Here is a 14,941-nt window from a genome sequence, read left to right on the forward strand (position 1 = left end):
GTACCCATGGGGTGCAGAGATGAACCCCTGAGAAGGCGCATGTACCCATGGGGTGCAGAGATGAACCCGTCTGAGAAGGCGCATGTACCCACGGGGTACAGAGATGAACCCCTGTCTGAGAAGGCGCGTGTACCCACGGGGTACAGAGATGAACCCCTGTCTGAGAAGGCGCATGTACCCACGGGGTGCAGAGATGAACCCCTGTCTGAGAAGGCGCATGTACCCACAGGGTGCAGAGATGAACCCCTGTCTGAGAAGGCACACACACCCACAGCTCCCCCTCATCTTAGCACCACAGTGCCAGCCCCACCCCGTCTTTGATAAGCCCTGGCCTTCCAGGGCCACCCTCAGAGAGTCAGCCCCTGCTGAGTCCCTGAACGTAGCTGCGTTCTGGGGTGCCAACCCTTGGCACTGGGAGAAACCCTCACCAGTAGCATCACCCCCCAGTGAGCCGAGATCGCACCACGGCAGCATCACCGGGGAGGGAGTCACGTGGTTGTCACTGCAGAACTCTGGAGGGGCAGGCTCTCACGTGGGTGGGGGACGTGGAGGATTAAAAATGAGCCCAATGAAGGGAAATGCTCGTTCTTCAGTGTCCATGAGCTCAAGCCCTGTGGGAGGTGTAGCCGAGATTATTTTGCACAGATCTGAACAGGATTCACCCCCCGTAGGATGTGGCCCTTTCCTCAAAGCACAGATTGGAACTCAAGGTCACTGAAGTGCTTTCTGGCCTCATGATGGAGAGAAAGGCATTTCCTCACTCAGGCATCACCCCGGGAACGTGGCGTGCCATGTTTTAGCATCTAAGTGTGTCCCCCGAGGAGGCAGGGTTATGCCGTGATCACAAGCGACCCCCAAATCTCAACGGCATAAACGACACGGGGTAATTTATCATGGGATTGCGCGTCCACCTGGGTCACCTCGGAGCTCTGTTGACTGGAGTTGCTCGGAGCCCCTGGCGCGGATGCTGGATGGCCGGGCCGGGGAGGAGCGCTCAGGGGCTTCACGCTGTCAACGCCCCACTCCGAAGTGACTCCCGCTGCCTCCACCCATCACCTGCTGGACAGAGACTGTCACATGGGCCCCTGCACGCAGAGAGGTGGGAAGGGAGATCCTACCACGTGCTTGGAAGACGGGAGAACAGGCGTGTTTCGGTGAGCAGTGCTCTCTCTCAGTCCGCACAGCAGCCTTCCAGCAAATCGGGATTTTATGCCAAACTCACCCCACGCTCCCAAATGCCAGGCTCCCCCGGGTAGCAACGAATGACATGTTGTCCAATCAGACTTCAATGCAACCATGTCACAGAAGACACGACTAAAGCAAAACACGACTGGGTGCTGCGCATTTTGGTTTTGACCAGGTTGGGTCTGGGTCTCTGCTTCCCTCTCCTGGGCCAAGATCCTCTGGGCGTGAAGTTCAGGAATGAGGGTGGGACCTTCCCTGGGAGACCCAAGTATGGGCGGCGGTTGCTCGGACCAAGTCCTCACTGAGAGTGACCTCGACAGACATCCATTGGCAGCTCCAGCTCAGGCCCAGGAGACAAAGTAGGGGTCACTGACACCCCGGATTTTTAATGACTGAATAATGATTTGAACACTGGTCTGTTGGATTTCAAGATCTGTGATTTTCCCACTGAACACGCTGACTCCTGGGACAGCAGAGTTTCTTAGACTGGACCTAATAACACACTCACCCCCTCCCCTCTTGCTTTTCTGTATTTTTAAAAAATTATTTTGTTTTTAATTCACAAATATTGTATATGTTATATGGGGTAGAATGTGATGTTGATATATGTTTAAAATGTGGAATGATTAAATCAGGCTAATTTACTTTTTTTTCCTAAAAGGACCTTGGCTTCAGAATTAACTTTAATTTTCATTCCACTTTGCTTATATGGCCTTGGCAAGATCAGTCCTTGTAGCACGGCCGGGACTTAAGCTCTGAACCACCAGCGAGGAGGGCGTTGGTCTGAGCCTGCTTTTCCAAGTCCTGTCTTCCCTTCTTGGGTTCAGACAGCAGATCAGACTGCAAGTGGCTTTAAAGAGACAGCAGACATGTGTGTGGCAGTTTATTCATTGCCCCTGGATGCCACCCTTTCATGCCCCCTATGTGACAGCTGGCGGTCCACAGCCCATTAACTCTGCAGATGGGCACAGCAGGCCTCGGGGGGGTGATGTGGGTTTAGTGTGCCGAAGATGAAGAGATGCAGGGGACTCAAACCCACTGGCTGAGGCACCACCCGCTTCTCCAGGCAAAGAGGTGAGTCCCAACCAGCGAAGAGATGTGAGAAGTGGTGCCAGGGTGAGAACGTGTGTGTGCCTCTGTGTGTGCCTGTGTGTGCTTTTGTGTGTGTGCATGTGTGTGTGCATGTGTCTGTGTGTGTGCACATGAGCTTCTGTATGTCTGCACCTGCACATGTGCATATATGTGTGCCTGAGTATGTGTGTGCATGTGCACCTTTGTGTGCCTCAGTATGTACACATGTGTGCATGCATGTATGTGCATGTGTGTGCTTGTGTGTGCATGTGTCTGTGTGCATGAGCCTGTCTGTGCCTGCACATGTGCATGTGTATGAATGTGCGTGCATGTGTGCCTAAGTATGTACGTGTGTGCATGCATGTGTGCCTGAGTATGTACACGTGTGTGCATGCGTGCCTCTGTGTATGACTATGTATGTGTGTGCATGCCTGTGTGTGTGTGTGTGAGACAGGGAGAGAGGGAGTGAAGGAGGGAGAAAGAGAAAAAGGGAGAGAGAGGAAGATGGAATGGGGATAGAAGGGAGTTATAATAAAAATGGAGGACTTTGGGTGCATTTTCTTTCTCCCAAAAACACTGTAAAGGGGTTATATAATTTGAATTTCCTCACTGCTGAAATTGCGTTTACTCCTTGGGTCCTGACCCAGCTTTGTGATGACTGTGGTGCAATCCCGGTTCCCTGGCAGCACTTGTCAACAGGGTCAAATGCCTGTTCCTTGCTGGTCTCTTCTGTGGAACAAAAACCTCACCTAGGAGGGTTTCAGGTTTTGCCTCAATTTTTATCAAATCTGTAGAGGGTATTTCTGTGCCAGATACAGCTCCAGACACTTTTCAAAAATGCATTCTCTGCACCTTCAGAGCAGCCCTTTGAGAGGGGGCATCCGTGCTATGCCCGTGGTGTAGATGGGGAAGCAGAGGCAGCTGGAGTTTCCATAACTGGCCTGAGGCCACGCAGTTACAGGAGATGGGGCTGGGGCTCTGCCCGGGCAGTCTGGCTGCAGAGTCCAGCTTTTAAGCTCATCTCTAAGCTGCCTCTGCTGCCAATGAACCATCCTAAAATAGATTTTTTTTTTTTTTTGTCCTACAAAGGGTTCATTTTTCCTGTTTCCTCCTGGCCCATAACGTGGATAACTTGCCCCTTCATCACAAGTTGGTGAACAATTCATCCCCCAGCATATTCAAACCACGGCCAAACAGTGGCTGAAAACAACAGCAAGCAGCCACCTAGCACGGGGATCTATCAGTGGGCTGGACGCAACAGGGAGGGTTCGGCTCTACACCTGGGGCCCGGGACCCCGACTGGAGGTGGGGTCGGCTCTGCGCCTGGGGCCCGGGACCCCGACTGGAGGTGGGGTCGGCTCTGTGCCTGGGGCCCGGGACCCTGACTGGAGGTGGGGTTGGCTCTGTGCCTGGGGCCCGGGACCCCGACTGGAGGTGAGGGCTGGAGGAAGCTGCACTCATCGGATGGCTCGGCATTCACACGTCTGAGGGTTGTGGCTGGCCTTGGCAGAGGCCCGCTCCTGGCAGTGGCTGAGCTGTTGGAATCCAGCACCCGCCCCTCCACGTGGCCTGAGCTTCCTCAAAGCATGGCTGCCAGGTTCCAAGCTCCAGCCCTGGGAGAGACGGCCAAGCGGGAGCTGCATCGTGCTCCCCCATTTCCTGTTCTTGATTCGCCCCCACTGGGCACTGCAGCCTTCCTGCCAATGCAGCTGTCAGGAGTACGGCTGCTGCATGCAAAGGCATTTCCCCACACGGCCCTCCTGTGTGCTGTAAATGCCGTCAGCTCCTCAATGGAACCCGCGTGTGGTGAGCGCTGCTTCCTCGGTGTAAATGCTCCCATCATAGCTGGTTTCAAGCCGACAGTGCAACCCCTGAGTCCAGAGTCAGGAACAATGGCTCTGCACACTGGTGGGAACCACCCCGGCTTGCACCTGTGCCCCGGCCGTGGCTCTGTGGAGCTCTCCGTCCCAGGGAACCTTCTCCTGGCTTTCGTGTCCTGCCCCTTCCCAGATTTCCCCACCTCTCTGGCTGTGCCTTCTGTGCCTTCCCTGCCAGCCCTGATGTGGGCAAGGCTCGCGCCTAGCACTCCTCAGCACTTCCTTCCTTCCCAATTCCGCCCATGATTTCCCCCACGCCTGCTCCGTTTCTGAGTGCGGGCCACTCCCAGGTTGACACCTGTGTTCCATGTTGCACGGCTCAGCATGTGGGCTTGGACAGTGGGAGATGCGGCTTTCCATGAACAGCCCCAGTGTGTGGTCCGGTGAGTGGCAAGGTGGCTCTGTGGTGGCCAGGACCGAACCCGGGGTCTTGTTGCTCTGCCACCCTCCACCCAGATCTGCAGCTCAGAGCTGAAGGTGACATTGAGCCTTCTGGCCAGCAGGAAAGAGTTAGGAGAGGAGAGGGCGGGACCTGTTTCTCTGTTGAGGGTGTGGGCAGGAAGCACACAGGCTTCACTCCCTCTCCGCAGTCAGGCGTGTGGGTGACGTGGCGACCTGCGGGTGATGTGGCGGCGTGCGGGTGATGTGGCGGCGTGCGGGTGACGTGGCGTCCTGGGCGTGGGGAAAGTGGGAAGCATCGGCCTCGGCTGAGCAGCTGCCACCAACTGTCCCTGTGTGAGCAGGAGAATGGCTCACGGTTTGTGTGTCAGGGCTCTGAGGAACAGTCACTGGACGTGTGCGGACATGAAGGCAGCTCATTCTCAGGAATGGCCCACGGGATGACGGAGCCCGAAAAACCCCAGACCTACAGGGAAGACCCTCAGGCTGGAGACCTGGGAAGAGCCCGTGCTGCCGTTCAGGTCCAAAGGCCAACTGCCAAGGAGGCCCCCACGTCAGCAGGGAGAATCGGTGCGGCTCAAAGTCCACAATTTAAATGTCTCATCCAAAAACACCCTTGCAGAAAACACCCTTGCGGAAGCGTCCAGAGAAACATCTGACCGAATGTCTGGACCCTGCGGCCCAGCCAAGTCTACACGTAAAATCCACCATCACGGGCCACTGCGGCCCAGCCAAGTCTACACGGAAAAGTCACCATCACAGGCCACACAGACGCCTCTCTGAGTGGTGCCGACTGTGGCAGCCTTCACGGTTCTCTCGGGCTAGAACTTCCCATCCACGGGCAGAGCCTCCCAGCAGGCCCACGGCCCACACACCACGGCCCCACAACTGTCGTCCTGGGTGCAGGGCTTGGTCCACGGGAACATGTGCACCAGCGGACCCCACGAGGCTGCCCACACGTGTGCAGTCCCTGAGTGAGAGAGACACGCTAGACCACGACCTCACAGCTGCTGCTGTGCCTGTCATGTGGAGAAGCAGCCTGAGGGCACAGAGGCAGAGCCGGCCCTCCCCAGAGGAGACCTCGGATGGGGAGAGAACAGGAGCGAGGGGCCGGCGGGTGACAGGTTTCATTTCTGGCTCCAAGGAGGAGGGCTGCTGTTGCCTCCGGCTTCCCAGAAGTGGCACAAACAAAATCCTCCTCTCCCTTAAGCTGGGTTGAGCTGGGTCCCCATTGCTGCAGCTGTGAGTGTTCGGCTGTCCCCATGCGGTGTCCTGAGCGAACATCACATTCTGCTCAGAAGGGACGTGTCGCCTGGCCAGCATCGCCTCACAGGCAGGATGCCTCCCCCTTCACCAGGTCCACCTCCTGACAAGACGCATGGCTGGGGCCCAGGAGCGCCACGTGGCCGAAGTTTAGGTCACTTCTGCGGCAAGTCTTGCTCTCCCCGTCAGCTCCTTGGATGTCCCTCCCCGTCACAGCAGGTTCAAGTGGGCCCTGATGCGACCGCTGGTGTCCATGTAGCACGGACACCAGAGGGAGAAGGCTGCACAGAGACCGGGGCAGAGGCTGCAGCGAGGTGGGGCCGGGAGGGCATGGCGCAGCCTTGCCAGCTGAAGGCCGGCTGCCTCTGGTGGGCCTCGCCGGCAGGGCTGGAGAAAGGTATCAGCCAGATTAACAGCTGCACAGCCGGCACCACAGTGAGTGGATCCGCTCGAGCAGCGAAGCCACACCTGGCACAGCAGCTGCAGTTGGAGGCCCCACCTGGGCTGGCCTCAGGCACCCACTGCTTCCCCAGGACACATCTGTCTTCTGCGCAGGCCAGAGGCTGAGCCGAATGGGGCTGGGGGTGGGTCACCGCCCCCCTGCATCTTCCAAGGGCCTGGTGGGGACACCGAGATCTGCGGCCCCTCGGCCATGTGGTCTTGCTTTTGATTTATGGCTTTTTTCAAAAGGTACGATGAGCTCTGATGTCTCCCACCAGCATCTCCCTCCACCCCAGCCCTCACGCCACAGGGCAGGGAGCAGACGTGGAGTCTGCCAGCTCTAGTGAGTCCATTCCAGTTACACACGTGGAGCTGGGAAATGGCCCTGGGATGCATCCCAGGACCCACTGGGCCTGCAGTGTCAAACCTGAGCTAAAATGGCACGGCCACCTGCCCTCCACAAGCCCCTCTCTAACATAACAGGAGGGCCGCAGTGATGCTTTGGGGTTCCCAGAACCAATGTCAGTTCCGAGCCCGTGTCCAGGAGTCCCCAAAAGGTCTAGTTCAGACCCGGTCACTGAGGCAGAAGTCCCACAGTTCCCGTCGGGCAGGGCGGGGAAGAGGAGCCCACACTTTCAGGGGGGCCCAGGACCCTTCCTGAGGGGGTTTGGTCTGTAAACCACTCGCGTCTGAGAACCTGAGACCTGCTGGAGGGGCTGAGACTGGTTTGATGATTTCATTAGACTTTTGTTAACCTAAAACCTTCCTGTTTATGTAGATTAGGTAAAGATTTGGGAGGTCTCCCCTTGGTCCTTGGAAGAAGTGCGGTGGTGGGTCGCCGATGCCGCGGGTCCACGATGCCCCCTCACCTTCAGCTTCACTCCAGTTTCCATCACTCACAGTCAACTGCAGCCAAGAATACAAAACTCCAGGAGGAAATCACTCACGGGTTTTAAATCGTGCTGTTCTGAGCAGAGTGATGAACCCTCGCACTGCCAGACTCTGTCCTGCCCGGGCCGGGCACCCTCCCTGCGTCCAGCGTCTCTGCACTGCGCACACTGCCAGCCCGCGCAGGGTTACCCTACAGGAAAAGGCATCGCGTACGGGACTCAGAACCACCTGGGGCTTCGGGCATCCACTGGGAGTCCTGAAAATAGCCCCCACCCGCCACAACGAGGGGTACGACCGCGCACGCGTGAGGCTACCCTGACTGCCGCTCGGCCTGGCCGTCCACATGGTCACACCTCCCGCCCTCCCTTGGCAGCGGGTGAGTTCCGCCTACGGCTCTGCCTCCCGGGATCCATTCGTCCCGCAGTGAGTTCCGCCTACGGCTCTGCCTCCCGGGATCTGTTCGTCCCGTGGTGCTCAAGCTTCCCGAGGCAGTGACCGCGTTTCCCACCAGAAGGTCTGCCCTGCAGAAGGAGCCGTCACGGAGCCCTCCCAGGTGTGGGGCCCCCACCAATGTGTTTCTCTCAGCCGTGGTGACAGTCTTGTGTCCGGGCCCCTTCTGGGGTGGCCGGCAGGTCTAACGACAGGTCTGGCCTGACACTGCAGCCTCCCTGGGCCTCTGGATTCTTCCCTCCAATTACACCAAGGCAGGTGCGCCATTTCCAGCCCTCTCACTGGGCCTCCGTGGGGCCTGTGTTCCAGCCAGCCAGACAAGCAGCTCGCACCCATCCTGGTCCCCGGGCTGCGGCATTCAGCACAGGAGCTCTGCGTAGCGAGCCCACTTCCAGAGTCAGCCCAATGCTGTGTTCTGTTCCTCCATTTCCCACACCCTTAATATCCACCCCGCACGCTCACCCTGGCCCCTGATCCCTGGAACGTGCTGGAGCTCCGAGACGAACCCTCCTTCCCGTGCCTGATTCCCGGCATCGCAGCCTTTGCCTGCTGTGGACCGTGTGTGCTCCAGCATGTGGATGAGCTGCTGAGAGCTGCGGTGTGTAGATGTGGGCTCTGAGCACTTGGGGGTCTCCCCAAGGAGGGAGGACCAGCCACAGGCAGCTGACGAGCACGTGGGAGGCTGGAGGAGGCAGAGTGGAGTGCCGACATCTGACTTGGGGTGGGGGGACCCAGGCAGGGACTGGATGAGGGTAAGGGTAAAACACTGGGGGAAGGTGGTGGAGGACCTGCTGGAGGCTTCTGCTGGGCTGGGGCTGGGGGTGACATGAGGGGTTCCTGGGAGCTCAGGTGGGACCGAGAGTCCCAGCACAGTCACCAGGACTGTCAGTTCAGTGTGGTCAGCTGGCGTTGGGGCACAGACGCCTCCCAGGCTGAGTGTGTGCAGATGAGACTGTTACACAGAGCAACCCCAGGCCCATGCCTGGCACCACGACAGCTGTGCGGGCCAGACAGGGCCTCCCGCAGCTTCTCCAGGACACCCACACACAGCACATGTGGCAGGAAGTCTCCTCCTCCTGCTGGACGCCTCCTATGCCCCTCCCTGTAGCTGGTCGCAAAGTCCAGGAAATACCTGCCCGGTTTTCTGTCCTGTGGGTGGCTGAGACCCCGGCATTGGACCCATGAGGCGACCTGTCTGAATGCAGAAGACACACAGGCCCACAGTCCTGGCCACGCCCCGAGAAACCCGCTGCTTTCCCCTGGGGACTATTGACCGGCCGCCTCTGTGGCCAGGCACAGGCCAGGGAGTGCAAAGAGGCCCGTCCTCCACTGCAAGCCTGAGATGCAGTGACCTCACCGCAGAGCAGAAAGGCCTCACTGCAGTGGGCTCCCGGGGCCAGGATTCGGCTATGCCCGGGACAGGTATGAATGACCAAGGGGGCCACATACACGACGTAGTCTCTCACTGTCCTGCTCCGTGCACCACTTTGGTCAAATCAAATCCCACGGGGTGGGAAATGGGAAAACATCAGAAATGATTTTCTTTGCAGGTACAAAAGAGCCATGACTTTTGTTGCCCTGAAAATGAATTCACGGAACGAAGACAGTGCGGGAAGCAGGTGTCCTCCGATGCACCGGGCCACCCGCCTTCCCGAGCCCAGCCTGCCTTGCCCTTCTCCGTGACCTCCCTCGAGGTGGAGGCTTGGAGGGAGCTGCTCGCTGAGCCCGCCTCTGCGCACACCCAGCTGCCACCTCACCTTCCCCCTCGCCCTGGCTCAATCCCAGGCCTCGGTTTGCAGATGTGGCTCCGTCCTCCCTCCCCCAGCCCAGAGGATTCCAGCTGGGCAGGGCGGCGAGGCCCGCAGTGTCCCCTCAGGGGAGCCCTGCCCTCTGCAGGTGATTCCCTGGCGGCCACAGGAGTCCCTGCTCCACCCTCAGCCCCTTGAGAGAGAGGCCTGGAGGTCACCGTCTCCCCTGCCCACCTGCTCTCAGCTCGGGTTCCTGCCTGTCCTTCCCAGTGGCTTCCCCGAGGAAGAGGCATGTGGCCACCTCCCCCCAGGCCCTGGGAACAGGAAGCCGAACTTGCTGTGAAATTATCTCCTGCCACTCAACTGCTTCCCCCTCCTGCCCGGTGTGAACCGCTCAGCAAGGCCCCGCCCTCAGGAGAGAAAGCACAGGAGACGCTGGAGTGCTCTGAAGGAGACTGGGGTACAGGGACCCTGTGTGTGCACATGTGTGTATCTGTGTGTGTGCATGTATAAGTATGTGCACTTATGTGTGCACGTGTCTGTGTGCACGTGTCAGTGTGCGTGTGCTCATGTATGCATGCACAAGTGTGTGCATTGTTTCACATGTGTGCATACAAAGTGCGTGCATGTGTGTATGCATGTGTGGGCATGTGTATATACAAATGTGCATGTGTGAAAATGCATGTGTGCATTGTGAAGTGTGCATGGGTGTGCAAGTGTGTGAATGTGTTGTGTACACGTGTGAGTTTGTATATACAAGTGCATGCATGTGTGTATAAGCATGTGCATGTGCAGATGTGTGCATAAGTGTGAGCATGTGTGTATGTCTACGTGTGTATGCATGTGTACAAGTGCATGAGTGTGTACAAGCATGTGTGTGCACGTGAATCTGCATGTGTACAAGTGTGTGCATGTATGTGCATGCAAACGTGTGTGCACGTGTGCGTGTGTGCATGTGTGTACAAGCATGAGTGCATCTGCATCTGTACACATGCATGAGTACATGCATGTGCACAAGGATGTTCGTGTCTGTGTGCATGTGTATGTGCTATTGTGAGTGTGTGTGTAAGTGCTATTGTGAGTGTGCGTGTATGTATGTGTGAGTGTGCATGTATCTTTTGCCCACCTCAGGAGGGTCTTGGGGAGCCGCTCCCTCTGGGGAGACCACATCTGAACTGGATGGTGAAAGGCGAGACTGAGTTGTGTAAAAATTGGGTGAAGATGTTAGCAGGTCGCAAAAACCCCCCAGGGCTGAGGCCTCACAAGGGATGGACAGAGAGAGGAACTTTGGAAACGTAAGTGCTCCCTCATTTGCTGTTCTAAGCCCTTGCTGAGCACAGCTTTTCTGTGCCCAGGATCTGAGCTGAGCGGGGATGTTCTGCTCCGTGCCATGCCAGTGCTGATCAGCAGCCACTGGAGAGAATGGGCTGCCCCTGGAAGGTGCTCCAACACGCATGATTTATGAGGCGCCCTCGATGTGAGCTGGAACAGCTTGCTCCTTCACACTAAATAAAACCAAAAGCGGCACAGGAGTGCGGTGTCTGTGAGCGCCTCGTGTGTACAAATGACCGTCATAAATCTTTCTGCTCTGCGACGCATCTCTGGGGAGTTTGGCTGAGAAGCCAGAGCTGGAGAGCGAGCGAGGAGGGAGAGGAAGCGGAGTCCGAATGTCCTGTGTGTCCTCGGGGCAGGGCAGGGGATGCTGTCCTGCTAGAGGCGGGACGGGGCCTCTGTTCTTCTGCCTCTCCCCACTCCCGCTGTTCACAGCTCCTGAACAGCACAAAGCCAGCCTGTCTGTGCGGAGCGTTGCTGCCGGTCGAGGCGTCCGGCTTGAAAAAGTTCTTGGGAAGCCCAGTGAAGGTCCTCTGTAACAACCTAGAAGGTCACCTCTTAGAACAAAGAAATCACCCTGGTGTTCGGGCCCCACGCGGTTTTGTGTTAGGGTAGATTTTGTCAGTAGCAGCAGAGATCCAGGGCAAACCATCCTAAACAAAGGAGGAAAGATGTTGATTTCTAGAACCAGGACTTGCATAGTAAGTCAAGGGCCTTGGGCACAGCTGGATCCAGGAGTTAAATGAAGTCATCATGATCCTTCCATGGGTGTATGTGGCTGACTCTCCCCATTCTCGGTGGCCACAGTCAACAGCGTCACCACCGCGCGGGCAGACGCGGAGCCTCTGGTCCTCAGGGAAACAGGGTCAGGTTCCTCTGAGCCTCTGGTCACCACATTTTCACCACCCATCAGTCTGTCACCTTGGTCTATGTGTATTTAGTGTACAGAGTTGATTCATTAATGTTGAACTCACGGCCAACGGCACCCACACAGGCCTGAGCGAAGCGTCTCCATCGCATGTCACCACTCCTGCACTCAGGATCACTAGAGAGGACCTCAGCTCTGTTCCTGAGGCCACTTTAAGCAGCAACATCACCGACAAAGAGCACGAAAATGTGAATGACATGACTCTAAAGAGAAAAGGATGCATGTTTACTCCGAGAGCGGAAACAAGAAGGCAGGTACAGCCTCGCTCCTTCCCTGCCAGGGACACACGTGGGCAACGCAGCTTCCAGAAGCTCTGTGCGCGCCTGTGAATGACCAGGAAAGACCCCGGTACTGATCTGGGGATTACGAATACGTTTTAGCAAGTAAGCGGACGTGTCTGCGTCTCTGCACCCCCTTCCCCACTCCCTCCCACCTCCCCTCCATCCTGCCGCCCCCACCCCCGGGCTGACTTTATTCCCAGGCAAGACCCTCCCAGGATTTCTACCAGCAGCTCCAGATTCACCTCTTACCCCCTAGAATTCCCCACATGAAAAACCAAGGGCCTCTTCTCAGCAGCCCCAGATACAGCCTCGGGCCCCTGGCAGGCATCTGGTTCCACCCCAAGAATAGGAAGTGTCTGGGCCTCATGGGCTGTGTAGGCCAGTGGATTGGAAGTGGAGAGGGAGAGGCCCGCTGCTATCGGAGGGCGGCAGGCGACAACCCGGCCTTTACCCTCGGGGTCTCTTTGCAGGAGGTCAAAGCCCCCACACTCAGCATCCGGAGCTCAGCACCTGCCTGCCCCAACCTGCCTGACCCTCCATCCCCGCACAGTGAATGGTGACTCTGACCCCGCTGTGCCTGGTGGCAAAGGTGACCCTTGACTTCCAATCTGTCAGCAAACACTGTGGGCTCCACCCCCAGGTTAAGTGCAGAATCTGCCCAATTCTGGCCACCTCTGCGGCCCAGCCTTGACCCCAGGCACCCTCGTCTCTCAGCCGGACAACGGCCGAGACAATGGCCGCAGCACCCACCGCCCTCCCCAGGTCTCAGTCGGTCCCAGACAAGGGCCGCAACACCCACTGCCCTCCCTGGGTCTCAGTCGGTCCCAGACAATGGCTACAGCACCCACCGCCCTCCCCGGGTCTCAGTCGGTCCCAGACAATGGCTGCAGCACCCACCGCCCTCCCCGGGTCTCAGTCGGTCCCAGACAATGGCTACAGCACCCACCGCCCTCCCCGGGTCTCAGTCGGTCCCAGACAATGGCTACAGCACCCACCGCCCTCCCCGGGTCTCAGTCGGTCCCAGACAATGGCTGCAGCACCCACCGCCCTCCCCGGGTCTCAGTCGGTCCCAGACAATGGCTGCAGCACCCACCGCCCTCCCCGGGTCTCAGTCGGTCCCAGACAATGGCTGCAGCACCCACCGCCCTCCCCGGGTCTCAGTCGGTCCCAGACAATGGCTGCAGCACCCACTGCCCTCCCCGGGTCTCAGTCGGTCCCAGACAATGGCTGCAGCACCCACCGCCCTCCCCGGGTCTCAGTCGGTCCCAGACAATGGCTGCAGCACCCACCGCCCTCCCTGGGTCTCAGTCGGTCCCAGACAATGGCTGCAGCACCCACCACCCTCCCGCCTCTCCCTCCCACCTCTCCCGGGTCTCAGTCGGTCCCCGGCACAGCAGCTGCCGCCACACTGAGGTCAGTACACTGCCCTCCGCTCCTGACCCCGCAGCGACCCCCTCCCTCCGAGTCAAAGGCTCAGTCTTCACGGAGGCCGACGGAGGCCACGCAGCCTTCCCGCCCCTCCAGGCAGCTCCCACCCAGAGCCCTCCCGCGCCAACCCCTCTGCCCGGAGCTCCTCCCTCCAAGGACAACTCCCCGTGTCCTTCTCCTGACCTGGCTGCTCACGGCCATGCAGCAGACACAGACGCTGTGCACCCTCGAGCACTCCCGGCCCATTCACACGCATGTCCGTGATGCTCTGGTCAGCGGTCGCTGGGACCCGCCAACGTGGGCTCCGTGTGCTGAGGCCCCGTGGAGGTGACTGACAGGACAGCGCGTGCCTCGGCCAAGCCGGGACCTCTGGGACCATCATAGGTGAAGTCTTCCCATCTGCAAATGAGAACCCAGGGATGCTGACCCTGCACCGTCCCCCTGGGATTCCCCGGTGCTCCGTGGGTGGGTGCATGACCCAGGTGGGGAAAATGGAAGAGAGCAGAGGTCGCCTGGGGGCAGGAGCCCAGGACACCCACCCCGCGACCACACTCAGAGCCAACTCAGCCCATGGGCGGCTGCGGTTTCCTTGTGTGCAGCGCCCATGAGGAACCTGACCGCACGAGGCTCCTCCAGGGCTCCGTGAGGCTCCGTCTCAGGGGCCTTCACCTGCTCTCGGCTTTAAACAAACCACTGAGAATCACCTGTAACAACCTCACAAAGAAAATAAATCTCTGCTGTGGCCTGGGCATTTGACAACTCTCACTACTGCATAATTTAATCTAATTGATCAATTAAATCCAGATCATTTTTAAACAAGCTGTAATAACAGTTATATAATTTCAGTACCATGTATAATTATTCTAACTTTACTGAAGGAAATGGCTAAGACATGCCATCTGCATTCTGGAAACTCTTACCTCTGGAGCCGCAGGACTGGCAGGCAGCTGTCCTCTGAGCCGGCCGACTCTGGGAGGTCAGGGCTGCCCTCAGAGGAGGCCGTCGCTGTGGGTCTGAGTCCCGCAGCCCTTCTGAACCACCGTGTCGCGTGGCCTGTGGGGATGCTGTGGCGCCTTCTATGTCATCCGTAAGAATGCGAGACAACCGCCTGGATCTGTGGAATTAGGAATCCGTTTCTATTGCCACAGTTACACTGTGTGACAACCACACAAATCCTCAGAGAAGAGCAGGAAATATTCACTTTTGCTCATGAATCTGTGGGTTGGCTGTGGGTTCTGAGGACTTGGTTGGGCCTGTGAATCCGTGGCCAGCTCTGGGTCTCCCTGGACTTGGCCATGTTCACCCGTGAATCTGTGGACCCTGTGGGTCCCCCTGGACTTGGCTGGGCTCACCCATGAATCGGTGGCTGGCTGTGGGTTTGTCTGTGGCTCTGCTGCCCCGCCTGGCTTTTCTGTGTCTGGGCGTCCATTGAGAAGATCCCACTCTCTGCTGGTGGGCTGGCAGATCACCACAGATTTCCGTGGTGATCATGGGGTCAGAGAAGACACGAAGATACTCAAGTGCCGTTCCGAGCCCCGTGTGCATCCTGGTGGCTGCCGTTCCAGGCAGCAGAAGTTCACCTGTGGCCCGGGCGCAGCCGTCCGCATCCCCAGCCTCCGCCTGATACACCTTGGATTCCTTCCATTC

Source organism: Pongo pygmaeus, chromosome 10 (genome assembly GCF_028885625.2).
Source record: "Pongo pygmaeus isolate AG05252 chromosome 10, NHGRI_mPonPyg2-v2.0_pri, whole genome shotgun sequence".
Taxonomy (NCBI): Eukaryota; Metazoa; Chordata; class Mammalia; order Primates; family Hominidae; genus Pongo; species Pongo pygmaeus.